The sequence below is a fragment of the Monodon monoceros genome, unplaced genomic scaffold (genome assembly GCF_005190385.1).
Source record: "Monodon monoceros isolate NGI ecotype Baffin Bay Population unplaced genomic scaffold, NGI_Narwhal_1 Super_Scaffold_11, whole genome shotgun sequence".
NCBI lineage: Eukaryota > Metazoa > Chordata > Mammalia > Artiodactyla > Monodontidae > Monodon > Monodon monoceros.
Genome location: NW_021703767.1, coordinates 102,424,904 through 102,447,094, shown reverse-complemented (window position 1 = coordinate 102,447,094; position 22,191 = coordinate 102,424,904).

Sequence of the window (22,191 nt, the reverse complement as noted above, 5' to 3'; positions counted from 1 at the left end):
CTTCTCCTTTTTCATTTCTAATTGTATTGACTTGAGTCCTCTTCCTCATTTTCTTGATGAGTCTTGCTAATGGTTTATCAATTTTGTTTATCTTCCCGAAGAACCAACTTTTTGTTTTATTGATCTTTGCTATTGTTTTCTTTGTTTCTATTTCATTTATTTCTGTTCTGATCTTTATGATTTCTCTCCTTCTTCTAACTTTGGGTTTTGTTTGTTCTTCTTTCTCTAGTTCCTTTAGGTGTAAGGTTAGATTGTTTATTTGATATTTTTCTTGTTTCTTGGGGTAAGCTTGTATAGCTATAAACTTCCCTCTTAGAACTGCTTTTGCTGCACCCCATAGGTTTTGGATCGTCATGTTTTCATTGTCATTTGTCTCTAGGTGTTTTTTGATTTCCTCTTTGATTTCTTCAGTGATCTCTTGGTTATTTAGTAACGTATTGTTTAGCCTCCATGTGTTTGTCCCTGTAATTGATTTCTAATCTCATAGCGTTGTGGTCAGAAAAGATGCTTGATATAATTTCAATTTTCTTAAATTTACTGAGGCTTGATTTGTGACCCAAGATATGATCTATCCTGGAGAATGTTCTGTGCGCATTTGAGAAGAAAGTGTAATCTGCTCTTTTTCGATGGAATATCCTATAAATATCAATTAAATCTCTCTGGTCTATTGTGTCATTTAAAGCTTCTGTTTCCTTATTTATTTTCATTTTGGGTGATCTGTCCATTGGTGTAAGTGAGGTGTTAAAGTCCCCCACTATTATTGTGTCGATTTCTTCTTTTAGAGCTGTTAGCAGTTGCCTTATGTTTTGAGCTGCTCCTATGATGGGTACATATATATTTATAATTCTTATATCTTCTTCTTGGATTGATCCCTTGATCATTATGTAATGTCCTTCCTTGTCTCTTATAACATTCTTTATTTTAAAGTCTGTTTTATCTGATATGAGTATTGCTACTCCAGCTTTCTTTTGATTTCCATTTGCATGGAATGTCTTTTTCCATCCCCTCACTTTCAGTCTGTATTTGTCCCTAATTGTGAAGTTGTTCTGTTGTGGACAACATATATATGGGTCTTGTTTTTGTACCCATTCAGAAAGCCTGTGTCTTTTGGTTGGAGCATTTAATCCATTCACATTTAAGGTGATTATCGATATGTATGTTCCTATGCCCATTTTCTTAATTGTTTTGGGTTTGTTTTTGTAGTTCCTTTTCTTCTCTTGTGTTTCCCACTTAGCGAAGTTCCTTTAGCATTTGTTGTAGAGCTGGTTTGGTGGTGCTGAATTCTCTTAGCTTTTGCTTGTCTGTAAAGCTTTTGATTTCTCCATTGAGAGAATAAGAAATTTTCATATTGCCTTTTGAGATCTCTCTTCTGTGATTTTTATACTCAGATCTGTTGCCCACTGTTCTGTTGATTCCTTTGCCATTTTCTTAGTCGTTTGTAATAGTTCTTTACATAATAAGGGTATTATTTCTTGACCTTTATTAAGCATAATAATGATTTTTTGAAAACATTTTTATCACTGAATTGAAATGTTAATATTGCCATATATTGAATATATATTTATATATGTACATGTACACACACATGCACACCATATACACACACCTATACACACACGTACATACTAGTATTTGGCATCTATTCCTGGGCTTTTTCTTTTGTTTCCTTGAACTATTTGGCTGTTACTATGCCAGTATTATACTGCTTTGGTTTGAATGGCGTAGATGTTAAGTATCATTTCCCCTGGTCCACTTGCTACCCCCACTAGCCTTCTTTTTCTAGTTTCTTGCCTTTTCTCTGACAGTCTTCTACATATGTTAATATCATTGACTCTAATTCAAATAATAGTTCACAAGATTATATTTGGAATTGTATTCTATTTACTTATTAATTTAGAGGAATTGATATTTTTATATCAGATATTACCATTCAAAAATATTGTTTTTTTAATTTTTTGAGTTTTTTTATAACTTTGAATTAAATTTCTAGTTTTCTTTATATAAATTCTGTCCCTTAATTATTAAATATATTCCTAGGTATTGTATAATGGTATAAAGAATGGAATACTTTTTCCATTTACACACCTAAATATTAAGGTGGTGGAAGCAGAAAGCTAAGTATTTACATGTCTTTAAATTGAAGCATACAGAGTTATATCATGAGCAAAAAAATTCTATTTTTCCTAAGATAGATATCAATTGTTTAATTTTTTAAATTGCATTTATTGCTAGAATCTCAGAAGCGATGCTGAATTAGTATGGTGATAGAGGGCATTCCTGCTTGTTTGTGATTATAATGAAACTGTCTTACCACTTACAGTGAAGTTTGCAGTTGTATTTGGTAAATCCCCTCTAAGTAATTTCTTTCTATTACTATTTGGCTTACATTTAATTAGCTGATTAAGTTCCTCAAATGCCATTTTAGCATCTGATAATAAAATAATTTGATTTTTTTCTTCTTTAATTTGAAAGATAATAAATTATGTTGATGGATTTCCTCATTTTGAACCATTCATTCATTTCTGGAGCAAACCATAACTTGACTCTGTGTTTGGAGTTCTGTAGAGTTCCATGGGAGAAGACAATTCTTGCATCTCATCCTCTGTGTTGTATCTTTCTCTGCTCTCTTTTCTCCAACATAAGCACTCTCCCTACCTTATTCTTAACTTAGAGTATTTCCAAGGTGTGCTTCTGGAGTCATGCTAAGTTCATCTGTTTAAATCTCTTTTTCCTTTATCATTTCTTATTAGGGCTGTAATTCTTATTGGGCTTAGGTATGTAGGGGATGCAGACTTAGGGATATAAGAGAGGTACATACATGTGCTCTTTCTGCCATTTTTTTTTTTTTTTTGCTATAGAGACCAATTTATTATTGACAAGTAGTTGATTTACAATGTTTCATGTGTAGAGCAAAGTGATTCAGCTATACATACATACATACATATATATTCCTTTTCAGATTCTTTTTTATTATCAGTTATTATAAGATATTGAATATAGCTCCCTGTGCTATACTGTAGGGCCTTGTTGTTTATCTATTTTATATGTAGTAGTGTGCATCTCTTAATCCCTCTTTCTGCCATCTTGAATCAAAATTGTGAAGCTATATTCGACTCCAGCTCCTTCTTAGTCTGAAACATATGCCCTAAGCTTTTACACTATGCTGCCTATATAACATTAAGAATTAGAGTGCTTACAGTAATAATTGCATGTATATGGGGATCAAGATTGAAAACTGTGTTGTGATTACTGTGGAATGTCAAAAGAGTGGGAATATACATTTTAAAAAAGACGTAGCAGAGAGAATCTGGAATTGACCACCATCACTGTAGTAGCGATTGGTGTCATATTGGGCATGGCAGGTGAGACTTAAGTATGTATCATCTAAACATCAGGAGACCTGGATCTTTTGTAATACATCTCCCATACATTTCTTTAGTCTGAGAGTCAATTTTGTACCTTTGTTGATAAAGGCCAAATGATTTATGCAAGAACAGAATGGATGTGCTAATTCCAAACTTTTGAGTTTGTGTTTGTGAGCATGAGTGTGTGTATGTATTTAACAAAATAAGTGAAAAAGGCCTTGTGAAATTGCTGGTATTGGTATAATAGAAATTTTAAAAAAATTTTTGTATATATACAATATGTAAGGATAAAATTAAGACCTGTCAAAGTCATTTCTTTCTTCATTTAGCTTTTGTACATCTGTAAAGAAAAGAGCCGAGCTGAAACATACAGAACAGTTATCATGGCATATGTACATAGTCATTCATGCTGCTGGTGAGTTCTAACTAGCAGTTTAGGATGTCAACAGCTAAGACGTTATTGTAGATGCTCCTTGAAACGTTAACTGTGATGTCTATTGGAAAAGATTGAGGAAAATTAATTACTTAAAGTTAATAAAAATAAAACTGGGTAAATTTTAAGTGTAAATGGGGACTGGAGTTTAGGTTAATGCTTGAGGTTGAAGTGAATGCGTTAAGTATTTAGACTATATATATTATAATTTCATACTAATTGGAATTAACTTTTGTCTTCTATCTAGAAGCAATCTTTTAATCCCAGTTACAGTAATTTTGATTAATATTTTGTTAGTATATGTTAATAACACCTAAAACATTTTTATAATTTACATGAGATTTTGCAGCTATGAATTACTGCTCTCTGGAACTATATATATTTTCAACATTTTGTTATAGGATAGTACCTCATAAAGATCTCTATCACACTAGTTTTTTTTAATTTTTATTTTGGTATAGTTGATTTACAATGTTGTGCTAGTATCACACTAGTTTTTAACTTTAATAGTTTGTCTTGACCTTTTCCACATGGGTTAGTCATGTAAGTTGTTTCATTTCACACAGGCCTAGTCAGCTGCTCTCCATAGAGTTGTGAGTCTTACTCCTTTGTATGTGTATCTTGACTTTTGATATAAGTTAATATCTCATAAAAATCCACAGGTTTAACTTAATTTAATTTTATTTAAGAGTGTTAGAGTGTTGTATCTCTGTATTGATTTGTAGGGCTGCCATAACAAAGTACCACCAAGAAGGTGGCTTAAGCAACAGAAGTTTATTTTCTCACAATTATGGAGGCTATAAGTCAGAGGTCAAGGTGTCAAAAGTTTTGGTTTCTTTGGAGGCCTCTATCCTTGGCTTGTAAATGGCCACCTTCTCTCTGTGTTTTCACGTGGTCCTCCATCTGTGCATGTCTATGTCTCAACTGCGTCTACTTATAAGGATACCAGTCATATTGGATTAGGGCCCATCCTAATAACCTCACTTAAACATAATTACCTCTTTAAATACCTTGTCTCCAAATACAGTCACATTCTGAGGTACTAGTGGTTAGGATTTCAACATACAAATTTTGGTGGACACCATTCAGCTCATAACAATCTTATTAATATTAGCAAATTCTTAGCTACATTAAAAGCAAATCACCTGATTTTTGTCATAAAGTTTTTACTAAAAAATTAATGAAAACCTCCTCTGCTTAGATAAAAATATACTATATTTAATGTGGGAAAATGGGATCTTTGTGGGACCTTTTAGTTCTATATGATTTCTCTCTCTCTCCCATCTTCATCTGTCTTCATAAGTTGACAACACTGTTTTTAAATTGTTAAATCTGGGAATGTATTTCTAGAAACATTACTTTTGAAAAATATTAGAAGAGTTGAGATTTTATGAGTTTTTAATAATTATAACAACCATTATTTATGAATAATCAGAGGGAGATATTTAATAAACTATTTGCTTGTGTAGTTGGATAAATACTTATTTACTTTAATTTGTCAAATATTTTGTTTATTAAGAATTACCTAATATGATTTATCAGCATTGTTTAGTTTTCAAGGAAAAAAAATGCAAGAGAGAAAGTAAAGTACATTTAAAATTTGAAAGTAATTTTATTATTTTTTAAATAATCTAAAAGGCATTTCAAGATCTTGCTTTGCCTCAATGGCAACATTATGAATAATAGCTATTTTTGAATTTTTAATAAACAATGACATCTGTTGTTTGGTGAATTTCTGTTAAGCATTTTACATATATCATTTAATATATAAAAGAAATATGTGAAGAGGTCATTACTTCCTCTGTTTTACACATGAGGAAACTGGAGGTCGTTTAAAAATTTAAGGAGACAAAGCTAAGTAAATTATAAAGCTAGGAAGTGACAGAATTAGGATTCCAAATAAAGACACTTTGTCTTCAAAAAGTCTGTTCCTTTAACAATTCTGCTGAAGTAGAAGTATATTTATTAAAACTTGCCAGGTGTTGAAATAGTTCCAAGAACACTCAGGTCAGATAATATAGAATCCTATTAGAGCAGTATGATGTGGTAAGGCCTTAGAATATAACAATACTGCCAGATGTAGCAAGGATGAGGTACAGCCAACAGGAGGTTCATGTATGGACACATATTTACTTAGGATATTTGAGGAAGGATGTAGACTAAGAGGACAAGCAAGTTTCTAATCCTGATTAATGTTCTGATGTGTTGAAGAATTGTGAAAGTAAGAATTGTGTGTTGAAGAATTGTGAAAGTAAGTATTCTAATGCAATCAAATGATTGAAGTGGTGTTTCTGACCCATAGCCATTGTAAGAAAATTGTCTTAATTTTCTGTCTGGACTCTTGGAATAAAAACATCATGAGAAGAGTGAGAATATGGTACCAAGAGTCACACAATCAACATCATCTCCCAGGAGTTGAGAAACCCTAACTGAGAAAAATGAGTAATGAAGTTTCATTTGTATCCAGTCAGAGTTTAACATGTTATGATTGCTGTGGGTAATCATATCTACCCGTGGAAGGTATTACCTATGTGTATGTATTCTGCAATCTCACTAAAGTGCTTGAGATAAAAATGACACTGAAGAACAAAGTAACAGCATTATTTACAAGTGAGTCATATGTCCCGGGGACCCTTCTCTGATATCCAGCGGCAAGGATGGAGTGGAATGCAGCCTGAAAGATGGAGCCACCAAAAGCACAAACATGATCACTTGCTGAGGGGAAGTTCAGATGGGCATGTTTCCTGGGGTTGCTGGTGGGGACCAGGCAGGAAGGGTGGCCATCAGCAGTCAGGCACCCCTTGAGAACAACACCTCTTACCAACTACAGAGATGCCTTGCATTGGCTGTGGGAAAACTCAGTTAGGGACCACACACCGATACTTCCATCTTCACACCTTCTGACATCTTTTGTTTTATATATGATTGCTTTACTTATACTACAAAATATCCATCATGTATATATGGAGTAGACATTACTGTGATTTTGAAAAAATTGAAAGGACTTGTCTGCATGATTTTGGCTTTCCTTCCTTGTTTCCTTCTTTTCTCTCCCTCCCTCCCTCTCTCTTTTTCTTTCTTTCTTTCTTTTCTTCCTTTCTTTCTTTCTTTCTTTCTTTCTTTCTTTCTTTCTTTCTTTCTTCCTGCCTTCCTGCCTTCCTGCCTTCTTTCCTTCCTTCCTCTTGTAACTTCCTACCTGGGTCTCCTCCTTATATTTTCCAAATTTAGCATTTTACAAAATATACTAGATTTATTTTCCTTTGGTCCTTACCATTCTTTTTATTTTCTGAAATATTTTTAGACCTTCAAACTTCCTTATGTTTTATACCCTATTGCATGTTTACATCACCTGTTAATCATTTTTTAACTGTAACATACCTTGTATAAAAAATATAAAGTTTCTGTTTCAGTGCTTTCTCTCATAAAGGAAGACTAACTTTCTCCCCATTTGGTCCTTTCCTTAATATATTTCCCCCCAAAAGAAGTTGTGTGTCACAGTTCTCTCATTCTTTATGGATATTCTGTAGTTATGGTTGATGTGGTAATTATCAAGCCCTGCCTCCTTAGGGCAAGAGTGTTATCCTTTTCTAGATAACACTTATTAAACAATACATCAAGCAATAAAGGAATCAAAGAAACATCTCAAAGTAATTAAAAGTTGTTTCATGACCTGTTTATCATCTTACATATGTGTAATATAACAAATAACAGTCAGGAAATTTTCATCTTACATATCTATATACATATACATGAAAATTAAATAACAATCAAGAATTATACAGTTTCATTTAATGTTATCTAAACTATAGTGTCACAACCCACTATAAACAATATTTGGTTTCACAACCAAATAATTAAAATTTTATATGAAATCACATGGTTGCTATCCTTAGCACTGCCACTAATAATATAGTTTCATTGTTGGAAAGCCCGAGTCATTGACTAGTAAAATAAATTTGGTATTATCCATCACCCAAGTAGTTTTTCCCCCAAACTCCACAGCTTCAATTCCTTTCCCATCAAACCTGTCCTTTTCTTGGTATTTAAAAAATTGTTTATATCTATTCCTATTTTCAAATTTCTGTTAGGAAGTTCATACAAGATAATGTTTGGGGTTGAAATAGCAATGTGTATCAAAACATAGATGCTGTCATAATAGATGCTACATATATATATCTTTTCTTTTTATGTGGTAAAAAACGCATAACATAAAATTTGCCATCTTAACCATTTTTAAGTACACAGTTCAGTAGTGTTAACTATATTCACATTATTGTGTAACAGGTCTTCAGAACTTTTTCATCTTGCAAAACGGAAACCCTATAACCATTAAAAATAACTTCCATTTCCCCCCTCCCCCAAGCCTCTGGTAATCACCATTCTACTTTTTGTTTCTTTGAATTTGACTACTTTAGATACCTCATATAAGTAGAATCATACAATATTTTTCTTTTTTTTGCGACTGGCTTATTTCACTTAGCATAATGTCCTCAAGGTTTACCCATGTTGTAGCACATGACAGGGTTTGCTTCCTTTTAAAAGCTAAATAATATTCCATTGTATACTTATACCACACTTGGTTTATCCATTCATCCATTGATGGACATTTGGGTTGCTTCCACCTCTTGGGTACTTTGAATAATGCTGTTATGAACATGGATGTGTAAATATCTGTTCAATAAATTGCTTTCAATTCTTTTGGATATATACCCAGAAATGAGATTGCTGGAATATACTGTACATCTATTTTTAATTTTTCGAGGAACCGCAATACTGTTTTCCATAGATATTGCAGCATTTTATACTCCTGCCAACTGTTCACAAGGATTCCCTTTTCTCTATAGTCTTGCCAACAATTGTTACTTTCTGCTACATGTATTCTTAAATGAGGATTTACAACATGTAATACTCTCTCCGAGGGTTATTAAAAAGGTTACATGCAAAGTAATCTGTTTGAATCACTCTGAGTATTAGGAACTTAATTCCTTTCCTTTCCTTACCAGTGAAAGGATTGTGCTATTTTGTATATGGGTAAGGCATAAATAATGTGCTATGATCTTAGCCGACTTGGATATCCATATGTATTCAATTACAAATCTGGTCCATGAGAAATTAACATCATGTGTTTGTTATTTTTTTGCGAATTTCAATATGTGTCCCAAAACATCATGAGAGCAGAAGGGTGAGTGAAAAGTTTTGTTAGAAACGATTAAAATTTTTTCCTAGCTTGAATGCTGAAAATCTCATGCAACAACTGAGACTCTTTTGGGGGGAATATTTTAGAAAGCTCTTGCCCAAACTTAGGACAGTTAGTGATGTTGGGAATGATAAATCTGACACATTTTTCCTGTTCTGAGGCAACTCTTTACAGTGAAATAAATAGGCATGGCAGCTTATCCTGACCTGTTTCCTTTATGTTTTAAAGATTTCTTTGTTCAATGCCAAAAGAAAAAATAAAGTTTAATGCCTGTGATTAATGGCTATGCTGTATGAAGTTACACAGAATAATTTATAGGGTACCTTCTCATGCAAGCATCTCAAGGCTTTGTGTAATAAAATAAAAAAGCATATAAACACAGAACTCATCCATAAATCAAAAATCCAATATTCAGTGTTATATTAGGTGAAACAAGTCTTTCTTTATCACCCAAATGTAAGTTTTTATTTAACCAAAAATTCCCATCCCTAATATATGTCTTATCTATTATCTTAAATTTTCATTTTTATCTTGAGCTTTTCTTGAATTTTCCTCATATTTACAGTATTAAACTCATCATACATACTTACCATTTGAAGCATGTCAAAAATTTATAACAGAACAAATGTTTTTAACCCACAGGCATACAAATTTGAGGTTAAAGGATTTTCTTCATTTTGCATTGCTCAATTGGACGGATTTGTAAGTATAGAGGGAGGGAATTTATAGATTGTAATGATTTTATATTCTTTTGTCCCTAGATTTAACGTCTTACCTAATCATGTCTAATCACAGTCTTTTTATGCCATTTTGGATTTGTATAGCAGTATATGCTTTTATATAATCTTTCACATTAATTTTATTTTTGCATCCTCACAATTATTCAATGAAGAAGGAAGGGTAAGTATTAATACAGATCCATTTACAAGCAAGGAAATGAAGTCAGAGGACAATTCCATGAACTGCCCGATGTCATTCAGTAATTTAGTGATAAAGGCTGAGCTGGAGTTTTTGGCTTTTGACTCTGACACAGAATGTGTCTCATTGTATGATGCAGCACCACAAAATGTGACCAATTCAGAGGGATAATTTCCAATCATAGTGATAGAGAAGTACATTATTTCTCACATTCTGAAGTAAGCCTGTTTAGCTGAATTCCCTCTTGTCATCAAGAGCAGATGGCCTGCCATAATAATTCAAAGCACTTTTTTGGTGTCCAGTTTTATGGTCTGGATGATGACAAAAGCAGGGCGCCTGTCTTCTTTGGTGCTATGGCCTTTGCACACTGGGTCTTATAGCCTCCGATGTTGACAGAGGGGCTGTGTAACACAGAACCATCCATGTAGCATTTCACTTGAGTATGGAGTTTTCTCTCACATTGCCAGGAGCTGGGAACAGAAGAACAGCAAAGCATAAGATGTGGTCTTTGCTCATTTGGAGAAGATGAACCCATTCAGGTGAGAACCTGTGATACAAGTGTCTGTAGCATAGAGTAGAGGATGACTCATTCTGAGTTAACAACACAGGCAATTTCTTAGACCTGGGCATTATTTCTTTCATTCAATATCAGGCATATCACACATTGGAAGTGAGAAGCTGGGAATGGGAGAGACCATTTCACTGCCTCTGTGTGCCCAGGACATACAAAAATTATGCTTTCTCTTCCTTTATATAAACTGTGCTGAATAAGGTCGACAGTGATACCATACTGCCAGATCTAATGGCCAATTCTCAGTCCTCCTTTTGCTCATCAGCAGCATTTTACATAGATGATTACTCCAGCTTTCTTGACAATTTTTCTTTCATTTGGTCTCCAGGATGTTGTTATCTTTTGCTTATCCTTCTAACTTAATCTCCTTTGGTAGAGTCTGCTCACTTTTCTTATCTCTAGTCATTACAGTGTCTTGGGGATCAGACTTTTAAACTCTGTTCTCCTCTTTCAACACTATTTCCTTAGGTGATACCTTCTAGTCCTGTGGAAAGAATCGCCTTTTGCTTGCTGGAGATTTCTAAACTTATATCTCTAGACAGACATCTTCCCTGGGAAATATAAAGTGCTCAATATATATTTGTTAAATAAGTTGTGAGATTTAGAAAAAAGGTAAATCTGACAAAAAATAGGTCAGTATGGGCAAATAATATAAAATTTTAGAAACCAGTAGGCTTTACCATCTTTAGAAAAACAGACTCCCCTGAAAAACAGATCAAGAAGTACTAGGACATGAAAAATTATTTAGGTCAATTTAATACCAACTGGTGAATATAATACAAAATTAAAAGTAGATAGCTGATATTTTGCCAAACTTTGGGTCACAAAAGTGTATTATGTAAATCATAACATAGGAAAACAATAAACTAGCATTTTGACTGTCATCAACAAAGAATTATACAGGAACCAGCCATAGTTGCCTAGGATACCAAACCACTCTCCATCATATAAAAATGGTAAAACAAGAACTGGATGTACAGGCTAACTTGCACTGTGTAACAGTAGCACTGTGGTATCACCAAGGGGGTGAACCAGCTGACCCCATGGGAGGTTGTGAGTGAAAAAATAAAAAATAAAAAGAAGAGGTTTTGAGTCTATGAAATATGTGAATGTGAATATGCTTGAGAATTTGGGACTACTCCCAGAGGCCCAGCCATCAGTGCTCACTACCTCACTTCTCCAGCCATCAGTATCACCACAGGGCCTGGTTGTCAGATGAGCAACTGGGGCAGAGCATGCCCTTAGCTATGCTTGCACCAGTAACATGTGAGACCACCTGGAGGAGCGAATAGAGACAGAAGCTGTCAACAGAAAGATGAACAACAGGGCAGATATGAAGAGTGCACGGTTTCCCCTCTGGGTCCTGCAAGCAGAGGCAGAAAGCAGGAGGCAGAAAGCTCCACCACAGAGCATTTCCTTGGTGTAGGCAGAAAGTCCTGAGGAAACTTCATGAGGCCCTTTGAACTCAAAAGGATCCTAGGACTAGTCAAATATTTCCCTGGGTGAGAAGGATTGTTCATGTGGTCTGAGAGGCATCTAAAGTGGAGGGGCCTTCAGACTTGGCATGGGGACATTGCTGTTGTCTGTATGTCGGGAGACTGGGAAGGGAAGTGAATGTTTCAGGGCATGCTAACATATGGGGGCATAGTCAGAGCTTGTTTATTGCAGTGCAGGCCAGCCCTTGTTAAGTACAACACTAATTCTGAAGACTTTATAAACCAATTTGCAAAACCAGGTTGTAAAACTACAGTGTGAGATTTTGCCTGGGATTTTTGTTTCAGCTCTGTTCTTTCTCCCTGACTTTATTACTTGTCTAATTTGCCTTTCTGCTGCACCCTCAAATCAGAGGGTGGATTAGTCTATTAGGTTTACTTGGTGGTGGTATACACAATGCTTCCTGCCATTTCTTGTAGAGAGGTGAAATGGTTCCCAAGATAGTTCCCAAAGAGGACCAGCACATTTTTCTGGGTGCAATTCCTCTTCCTGTTTCCTCCCCAGTGTTTTCTGAAAACTAGCATCACCTCTGGTTATATTTAGAAATCAATCTATTTGATAGCAGCTGTGCTCTTGTCCAAGGTCTCAAAGATTTCTTAGCAGGGAAGAGCAGAACAGGTGTGAGCAATATCAATTGTTCTTAATGACTGCTGCTACTTTTTGAACAAAATACTTAAAGTGTGCAGGGTCATTTATTCTAGGTCATTCATTTATTGATTTACCAATCAATCCTTTTTATATCCCTTGTAGCATTTTGACACACTATCAAACGTGTGTGCCCAAGCAGTGTGTATTTATGGTCAACTCCTGTAGAATTATAAATGGGCATTTAGTTCTCAATGGGGTGTGCGGGCATACATGCATGATTGATATTCTTAATGCATATTCATGCTCCATTTCAAAAGGAAACATATCCAAATATTTGGGCCTATGGTTTCTAGACAGGGTAGTCTTGTCCTTTTCTTCCTTAGCCCTTGTCTATGTTTCTGCCATTAATTTCCTTTAAAATTCTGCTTCATTGGTTCCCAGAGTTTGCTGCACATTGGAATCACCTGGAGATTAAAAAAAATCCTGATGCCTGTCTCCCACTCTTAGACGTTCTGACTTAATTGGTAGGGGTGTGGGATTTGAGCATTGGGAGGTTTAAAGGCTTCCCAGGTGATTCTAATATGCAGCAAATGTTAAGAACAACTATTCTACTCTCTTGCCTTATGTAGGGCCAGTTATGAATAACTGGATATAAATAGCCAAGTGTTTCTTAACTTCAGTTAGGAAAGCATTATTTTCTGTAGAATTATCGTGGCTCCATGAAGGAGCAGCTGAAATTCGTGTGGCTGATTTAAGTAATGATTGAGTCGTGCACTGACTCACCTGAAACTCGTATAAGCCTGGGCGGAGCTGTATAAATAGCCTGGGTAGCGCCACAGAAACGCAGCGTTCTCTGAGGGCATGTGAGTTCTCTGTAAAAAAGGAGCCACCAACTCTCCCTGCTTTAGAGCCTTCTTGGAGTCTTCAAGGTAATACAAGATGAATTCCCATTCATGTACCACACCCCAAAGCTGTTATTTTGGGTACTCTCTGAAATAACTTGGCACAGAAATGACTTAGTTTGAGAACATTTAAACCTTGTCAGGAGCTTCGAGAAGACCAAATCTTCTTGGGAGACCTGTGTTTCTGAGATATTATTTGGAAATTAGATGCCATATTGAGAATTTGCTGAAGCCTTTTAGAAAATATCCCAAATTTTCTTGCTTCAATTTATTATTTGCTTTATGCTTGCTCTCCAATCTCAATTTCTTTGTTTCTGGACTGCAGAAACAAAGAAATTTCTTTGTTTCTGGGGGCCATATATGTTAAAAACAAAACAAAATAAAATGGAGAAAGGAAACTCTAGGAATTGATTGCTTTAATGAGGCTGGGCTGGTCTTGTCAGGAGAGCCTGAAGGACTTCTGTTAAGGTCCACTATTGATTTATAAAATCAGGTTTTTAATTGTAATTTAAGTTTTGGTTGGATGAAGATTCAAATTACAGTTGACGTCTTGAGAAAGTTAGTAAATCAAACATAATAGAAATTCCTCTGAGTTGTAATGCTCCCTATCCTTCTGTGTGCCAACCATGCCTGAAAAATGTGCCCCATTCCTTTTAAGCACTGAACAAAAGCAGTCAGTTTGGAAGAACCAAGACAAAAGGTACGTGAATAAGAAAAAATATTTTTATTCTCACACTAATTAATTCACACATTGCCTTGAAGTGCAGTGCTTTTGTGGTCTGAATTAATTTTCTCTTGTGGGAAAAAAACCTGTTACTGTTTTATTTCAAGACGAGAAAAATGATTCCTCCATTTGGCCAAGAAAGTTCAAAACAATTAGAGTGGATGTCTAAATGAGTAAGAAGTTAATTCTTTGTCTGTCTTGGGAAAATAACGTATGCCAAGTGAGGAGAAATAAATGGCTGATGTTACTTCAGAGAAGATAAGTACAACTGCCTTTCAGTAAGTCATCTGCCAGAACGCCGAATCTGAAATTAGGGTTTGGTAAGAAATAAGATACATCTGGAGGATCCAGAACCCTGTTAAACCTCATTCGCTCCTTTCCACACTTATATTAGGAGATGTTCACTGCATTAGCAGGAAATGCTTGAATAAAAGTGCAAGAAATTATTTCAACTCAGTTGCTCTTAGAAATAATTTCATTACTAATCAATTTTATTTCTCTAAGTATGGACCAGGTAAATCTGGCTGCCCAGGGAAATTTAAAATTTTTAACCCATAAACTTTAAGAATTATTTCTTAAACATAGGCTTAAAAGCATTTCATGGTATTGAATTATCAAGATGGCAGAGAAGCTTTTGTTATCAAATTTTAATATATGCTACTCCCATTTTAAATTATAACTTTTAGCTTGAAAGTGAAGTTAAAACTTTGACTCAAAAGTGATAACTGAGAAAATGAATTCCTTCTGAATTTTTGATTCTGTTTCTTTACAAGTACTTAAGTATTGAATGAGACAATACTTTGAAAAATTGTGGTAAAAAATAAAACAATTCTAGGCTATGTAGAAAAAGAAATATTCAAAGAATTGAAAGTAGTTTTTTTCATTTTATATACACAATCCATAATACATATATATGTGTAAATATGCAAACTAGTGTGTGTATATATAGCAAAATATATAGTCCGCTAGAGCTGCCACAACTAAGGATCACAAACCAAGTGGCTTAAAACAACAGAAACCTTTTGTCTCACAGCTCTGGAGACTGGAAGTCTGAGATCAAGGTGTTGGCAAGGTTGCTTCCTTCTGGGGGCAGTAAGGGGAGAATCTGCTTGGGGCACCTCCCCGAGTTTCTAGTACTTTGTTGGTGGTCAGGTATTCCTTGGCTTGTGGAAGCATCATTCCAACTCTGCTTTCATCTTTACATGGTGCTCTGTGTGTGTGTGTGTCTAGGTCTAAATTTGTCCCTTTTTAGAAGGACACCTGTCCTACTGGATTAAGGTCCACCCTAATGACCTCATTCTAACTTGACTACCTCTGGGCAAAAGACAAGCTCAGAAATCATGGCTAGAAATCTTTGAGTAGGGGGAGGAGGGTAAGCTCAAGGTAGAGCAGTTTGCTCCTGCAGACTTCCAGCTGAAGCTGACCCAAATTCCAGAAGAGGATTTAACTGCAAATGAAGATTGGAATTTTGACCATTACACAGGATTAATACAGTTTTTAGTACTGGTATGAGAATATTTTGTAACCAAATATAACCAGAGGACTTAAAAACGTATCTAAGATTGACTGGAAAATTTAGAGGTAGGCCAAGATCTTATAAAAAAGGACAATAAAGTATGAGTCCAAATACAGAGTTAAAGGTAGAGTGAAGGAGAATAATAAAATTGTTTTTTGTTGAATCCTATAGAATTCCACTTTTTCAACTTTATGATTATATTTATGTGTCTTAAGTGTTTTATATTAAAAGCATTCTTTACTAAATACTAAAACATACTGTGTCAGGCTCAGTGCTAAACATTTAAGAATCATTTTTTTTTAAAACTCATTAAAAACCTGCAGGTGTTATTAGTACCTTAATTTTATCTAGATAATTGCATCACAGGAAGGTTAAATAACTTGACCAAATTGCTCAATTTTGTCTGGCTCAATTTTGTTTTCTCTAAGCCAGATACTATGTAATTCATTTTTCAAACCTTCTTGCTCCCCTAGCCCCACCCCAGATGAAGAAAATAGCTCAGCTCTTTTCCTGTAGTGAATAATCAACAGAAATTGAAGTGCAATTTTCTAGAATCAGGGTTAGAAGCTGAAAATGGTGATGAAAATGTGCGATAATAGTTGTTGCTTCGTATTACCTATTGGAAGAAAAAGCAGTTGTTTAAATGTCCTTTAAGTAGCCAATCCAACCTTCCTCTCAGTTTTCAGATGTGTCAAATTTTTTCCAAGCTATGAAATGGTCATGACTAGATTTTTATACTTACCAATGCAATAGTCACATCAAACATATCTAGTGATTGGAATATCCTGTAATAGAAAAATAAATGCAACAGAATAATTTTTCTAGAGAACAATTTGTGTTTGCTTGACAGAATAAGCTCTATTTTCAAGAGAAAGCAGAAGGAATAAAAGAAGGAAAAACTTGCTCTATTTTAAAGTTCCAACAATATGGTTACTTTTATATTACCTTTTATTCTGAGCTGGAGGTTTGGGTCCAGACAGTGGGATTGCTGAAAGTCAATCAAAGAAATATTAGCATTTATAATTTAGGTTGGAATTGACTACCAGACTTCACTGAGGTTCCAGTGATTCCCAGTGACCCCTTGTGTACATAGTAATTCAACACACCCACGTACAAACCCACAGACATGGTGTATATAACACCAAGAACGGAAGAAACACTTTTTCCCATTGACCGTGCAAAATGGCTGAGGATTAAACAGCGTATTTAATCATCTGTAAATTATAAAGCAGTACAGTTGCTGTTATTTGAGGTTTATTTGTTGATACACACAGGTAGCCACATAAACATTCAAGCCGTGTATGTCTGGTTTAGTTTTGTTGAATACCCTGGAGTAGGCTCAGTGCAAAGGACCTATTTAAATGTATAATCTTACTGGAGAACAAGATTTATTTTCAAAGGTCTCCTGGGGCACTGTGAATGAGTACACTTTGGTAATACAGAGAAGCAATTCAGATCTCCATGGCTGAGGTCTTCCTCCTGCTGTGAAGGTGTCTCATTACTGGTGCTCTGAAAAGCATGAATTCAGGATTAAGGATCCTGTGCATTCTTCCCTAGGCTTCCCTCTGCCTGATAGCTGGGGATGGTGCTAACAGCCCATATCATTTATGTTTGAATTCTTTCCCCAATGCCGCCTCTGTGTTCTGCTGTCTCTTAACTCCTCCAGTTATGACTAGACCTTGTTGACCACCTGCCTGGCTTTCCTTCCTTCCCTACTTGGTTTTCATGCTCTTACTTCCTGAGTGGCCTGCATGTTCTGAGATTGTATGTCTGACATTGTTCCTGACTGCTGTCTAGCCTGGGTCCTCTTGTTCATATGCTGAACTAGGAAGTTTGGGTTTCTTCTAGAAGTAAACTCTGAAAGAAGGATTGGAGTGCAAGTAGTTTGGGAGACTATCTCAGGAAACACTGGTAAGAAAAGGAAGTCAGTGAAAGTCAGTTATCAAGCAAGTTATCATGGCGGGCCCCTGGATCCCAAGCCTTTGGGGGAGCTCTGGAAACAGTGTAGAACATTCCTTTGAGTGCCCCATTTGCAGAGTATGGTAACTCCCCAGCACTTCTAGCCTGTCCAGTGTATGGGCAGAGTGCACAAGTGTCCAGAAAAAACCCTCAGGCAAAGTGCTTGCAGTTGGGAGGAAGGAGGGTGTGCCCAGGAACGATGACAGCCAGGGGATATGGCTAGGGCACCAGCGGCATTTGTTATGGGGATACCCAATTTCTTGTGATTAGGGTTTAGCAAAATGTATTTTTGCCCTTCAAGGCTATTCTCCCCTTCAGATGCCTTGTATGCAAAGACTTGGGAGAGGAGATGGATTATCCTGCATCAGGATCGTTGAGGCTTGTGGAAAGGAGGGAATCCATTTCCCAGAATATGAAGTTAGGAAGACCCATTAAGGCTGGACTAGTTTCTCTGGACAAGGCTCAGGTGCAAAGAAGGACAGTGAGGCTCCTGAAATAAAACTGCCTTTAGTAAGATTAGCTTGAGGCCGATTCTAGTTTGATGTCTTTGGGCTCCAAACAAAGGCTCTGCAGTGAATGAAGCTTCTGGCAGAAAACGTGGCTATTTCTGAAAGCCCCCTTGAACTCTGTCATTGTGAAATGGACTTGAGCTTTGATGAGTAATGTCTGGCCATAATGGTGTCAACTCCAAAGAGAGCCCAAGCCTGAGAAGGGTTGACCATCCCCAAGGAATTGTGTTGATGGAGTGAACTGGGAAAGCAAAACATAGTTGCCGGTTGCTCTATGGTGTGATACTAGGTGGCAGGAGGAAGCAACCGTGAGAGTGGAATGATGGGGACCCTGCGCTCTCCTGGATTACTCACTCCTTGACCTCTTCCTAGACTGCTCTAACCTCTTTCTTTTCCCTCGAATAATTCAGGGGGAGGGAGAAATGTCACGTGAAGGACACTAGACTTAGGGCTATTGGTATGATGGATTGAGTAACGGACTGGAAGAGGGTAAAGAAATATAGCCGTAATTGAACTTGAAGTTTGTGAAGCAGGCTGTGCTGGTTAAAGGAGGAAAATAATTGAGTTTTAATTCAGTGAATTTGATTATTTTGTCAGGCTTGTGGTAAAATGAAATGAGTGTGATAGTGTGTTATAATCCTGCGATGGTGTTTTATGTGAGACATGAAGGCTTCCCTATGACCTTCTTGCATGTGCCAACAGCCTGTAGGCATACTTAATTATAATGTGGACTCTAAAATTTTGATGTGGGGTGGAGAGCTTTATGAAATACAAGGAAAATGCTCAAGAAGTATCCTGTATGCTGGTTCCATTAAGAGTTTTGAAAAGAGTTTTAACATCTGATTCCATAAAATTTTCAGGTTAAACCATCAGTAACTATAATATTCCTGACAACTCTGCATGCAATAGCCTATTTCATTTTCTGTAAAGAGACAGGTACCTCCAACTTTATTTCCTTATTTTATTCCCCACAGTGTCAGGTTTATAAAAACAGACTTTTCATTTTGTCTTAGATGATACCCTGGTTCTACAACCCTTTTTAAGATGCTAGTTTTAATTTAATTTGTGCTTGTAAAAATCATATTTCTGTATTTTAGTTGAATAGAACTGAACTTGATCTTTAGCTAGAAACATGTCTTAACCCTTGATCAGTCTCATTTATATTTTGTGTGTGGTTCTAAACATTTTCCTGTGACATTTATTATTCAGGTCAACTTTATCGAGCTGTAATTTACCCATAATAAACTGTATCCATTTAAATTGTACAATTTGGTAAGGTTTGGCAGTTATATACTATGAAACTGCCACTGCAATAAAGATACAGATCATTTCTATCGCCCCAAAGTTTTCTTGTGGCCCTTTGTGGTCCTTCCCCCAACCCCACAGCTCTAGGAAGCCACTGACTTGCTTTTTGTTTTTGTAGATTTGTTGGCATTTTCTAGAATTTTATGGAATCATACAGTATACACTTACTTGTGTCTGGCCTTTTTCACTCTTCCTATGACTTTTAAATAGAGTAGAAAATAAAACCTTAAATGTTAAGGCCTATAAGTAAACATTGATAACTTCAGCTGAGAGCAACAATAGAAAATCTATGAATAGCTGCTCTGGTGTGTACTACTAATTTGAAGGATAATCATTTATGAGCTAAAGTGAGAGGTATCTTGTGTGTAAGTATTCATATGTAAAAATATTGAGTGAACCTATGTTTTCTCTACAAAATACGTCTTGTGCAAAACTTGAAGTTTCAAATACTTGTAGATATTCGACTTTGCTTTTAGTTCCTGGTAGAAATTAAATGACTTCACTGAAGGGACAGTTTAAATTAATGCTATTTCTTTCTGACAAGAATGCTAGCTCACAGGACGTGGGCCAGGTATTTTGTCACTTGTTCTCTGTCATACGTACTTGTAATTTCTCCTAATTGCCTAGTTTGTTTATTGAGTTGTTTTACGTTAACTGCAACCTTGATGCCACTGGCATGGCTACCATGTTGGTCAAATATTTATATGCTTATTGGAGAATTGACAATGCCTGATATTTCCTCCAGTGATTCAACAGCAAAGAGGGTCTAAATTGCCCTTTTTACAAGCTTATTTTAGTCAAGTTAACAAATACATATTATTCAAAAAGTGCACCTATATATAAAGTTATAACATGACTGTTTTAGATCTAGTAAACAATTACAAATACTTAACTCATTTAATTGTTAAGCTCTAGAGCGTATGCACCATCATGAGCCTCACTTTGCAGATAAGGAACATGAGGCTGAAAGGCTAACTCCTTCGATGTCAAACAGCTGTTAAATGGAGTCAGAATTCAGACCCAGAGGTCTGGTTCCAGAGTCATGCTCTTAGCCAGACTAGGTTTTTCTCTCTTCACTGGCAAGTCCTTTCTAGTTTATGCTATATATGCTAAGCTGTGGCCTCTGCCTGTTAGGTTCCAGCTCTTGGTCATTTCTGGTGTTATTTTTCTGCTCTCTCATCCAACGCAGAAATTAGGCAAGAATAAAGAAGGGGTGGTGGTGGCGGTGTGTGTGTGTATGGTAGGAGCAATGTGGTGATTGACGCCTTTCAGACCTCAGGTATGTGATTTGGAGTTTGGTTGTTGGCAAAACATTATTTCAGTTTTAGCTTACATACTTATTTCAACCAGGATTCAGAGAGCACATGAAGACCTTTCCTGAGATCCTGGCATCACATCACTGTTTCAAGAATGGTCAGTCTCACATCGGCAGGATTCAGGAGAACGTCATCTCATTAGACTTGACACTGACCAAACACTTACTAATGAGTCTAATTTTGGGCTCCGTATCTGTAGAGAGCAAGGAGGGGTGGTGTATACAGACAGTCTAGAAAAGAATAATGAAAGTGATTAATTAGTTTGAAGCTGGGAACTTCTGAAGAAAGGATGCAGGAAATTAACAGATATGTGCAGACCAGACACAAAGGCCTTTAGGTTATTTCACAAAGGGTAACCATTTCCACTGAGGTCAAAACAAGGGATTTCACAGCAGAGGCATTCAGAGGAAAAGTCAGGAAAGGTAGAGATTGTAAAGCTCTAAAGCAGTTTCTGATGCGTCCGCAGCTTCTTGTGCCACTGTAATGGGTAGCGCTCCAAGATTGCCTGATAACCATGGTTAAGTCAGTATTCTGTAAAGGCTGTTGTTTATAGAAACTTTCCACCTCTGTCATTCAAATTTTAAAAGAATCAGGTAGTAGTATCTACCCAGTCCACATATCTTTTTTTTTTTGGCGGTACGTGGCCCCTCACTGCTGTGGCCTCTCCCGTTGCGGAGCACAGGCTGCGGACGCGCAGGCTCAGCGGCCATGGCTCACGGGCCCAGCCACTCCGCGGCATGTGGGATCTTCCCGGACCTGGGCACGAACCCGTGTCCCCTGCATCGGCAGGCGAACTCTCAACCACTGCGCCACCAGGGAAGCCCTAGTCCACATATCTTTAAAAACAACACCGGGAGGAATATTTTTTTTTTTTTTTTTTTTTTTTTTTTTTTCTTTCAGTACGTGGGCCTTTCACTGTTGTGGCCTCTCCCGCTGCAGAGCACAGGCTCCGGACGCGCAGGCTCAGCGGCCATGGGTCGTGGGCCCAGCCGCTCCGCGGCATGTGGGATCCTCCCACACCGGGGCACGAACCTGCGTCCCCTGCATCGGCAGGCGGACTCTCAACCACTGTGCCACCAGGGAAGACCGGGAGGAATTTTTTTAACTCTGGACTTTGTGCAAAATTTTGTTGAGGCTGATTGAATCCATACTCTGAAATGAGAACTATACAGGCTGCACTAAGCATATGTTATTCACACATGATGAAGACTGTAGGTGCTGCAACCAATATCCAGGGCTGCCTCACTTTGGGAATAGTGATGATAACCCTTCCCTGCAGGGTCCCTGTGGGAAAGAGACTGCAGTTGTCCTGCCTGGGCTCTGGGGACCTAGTGAGCTTCTCTTCAGTGTGTCCCACATCAGCTTACCTTATGCTAATCTGTGCGTGGTTGCTA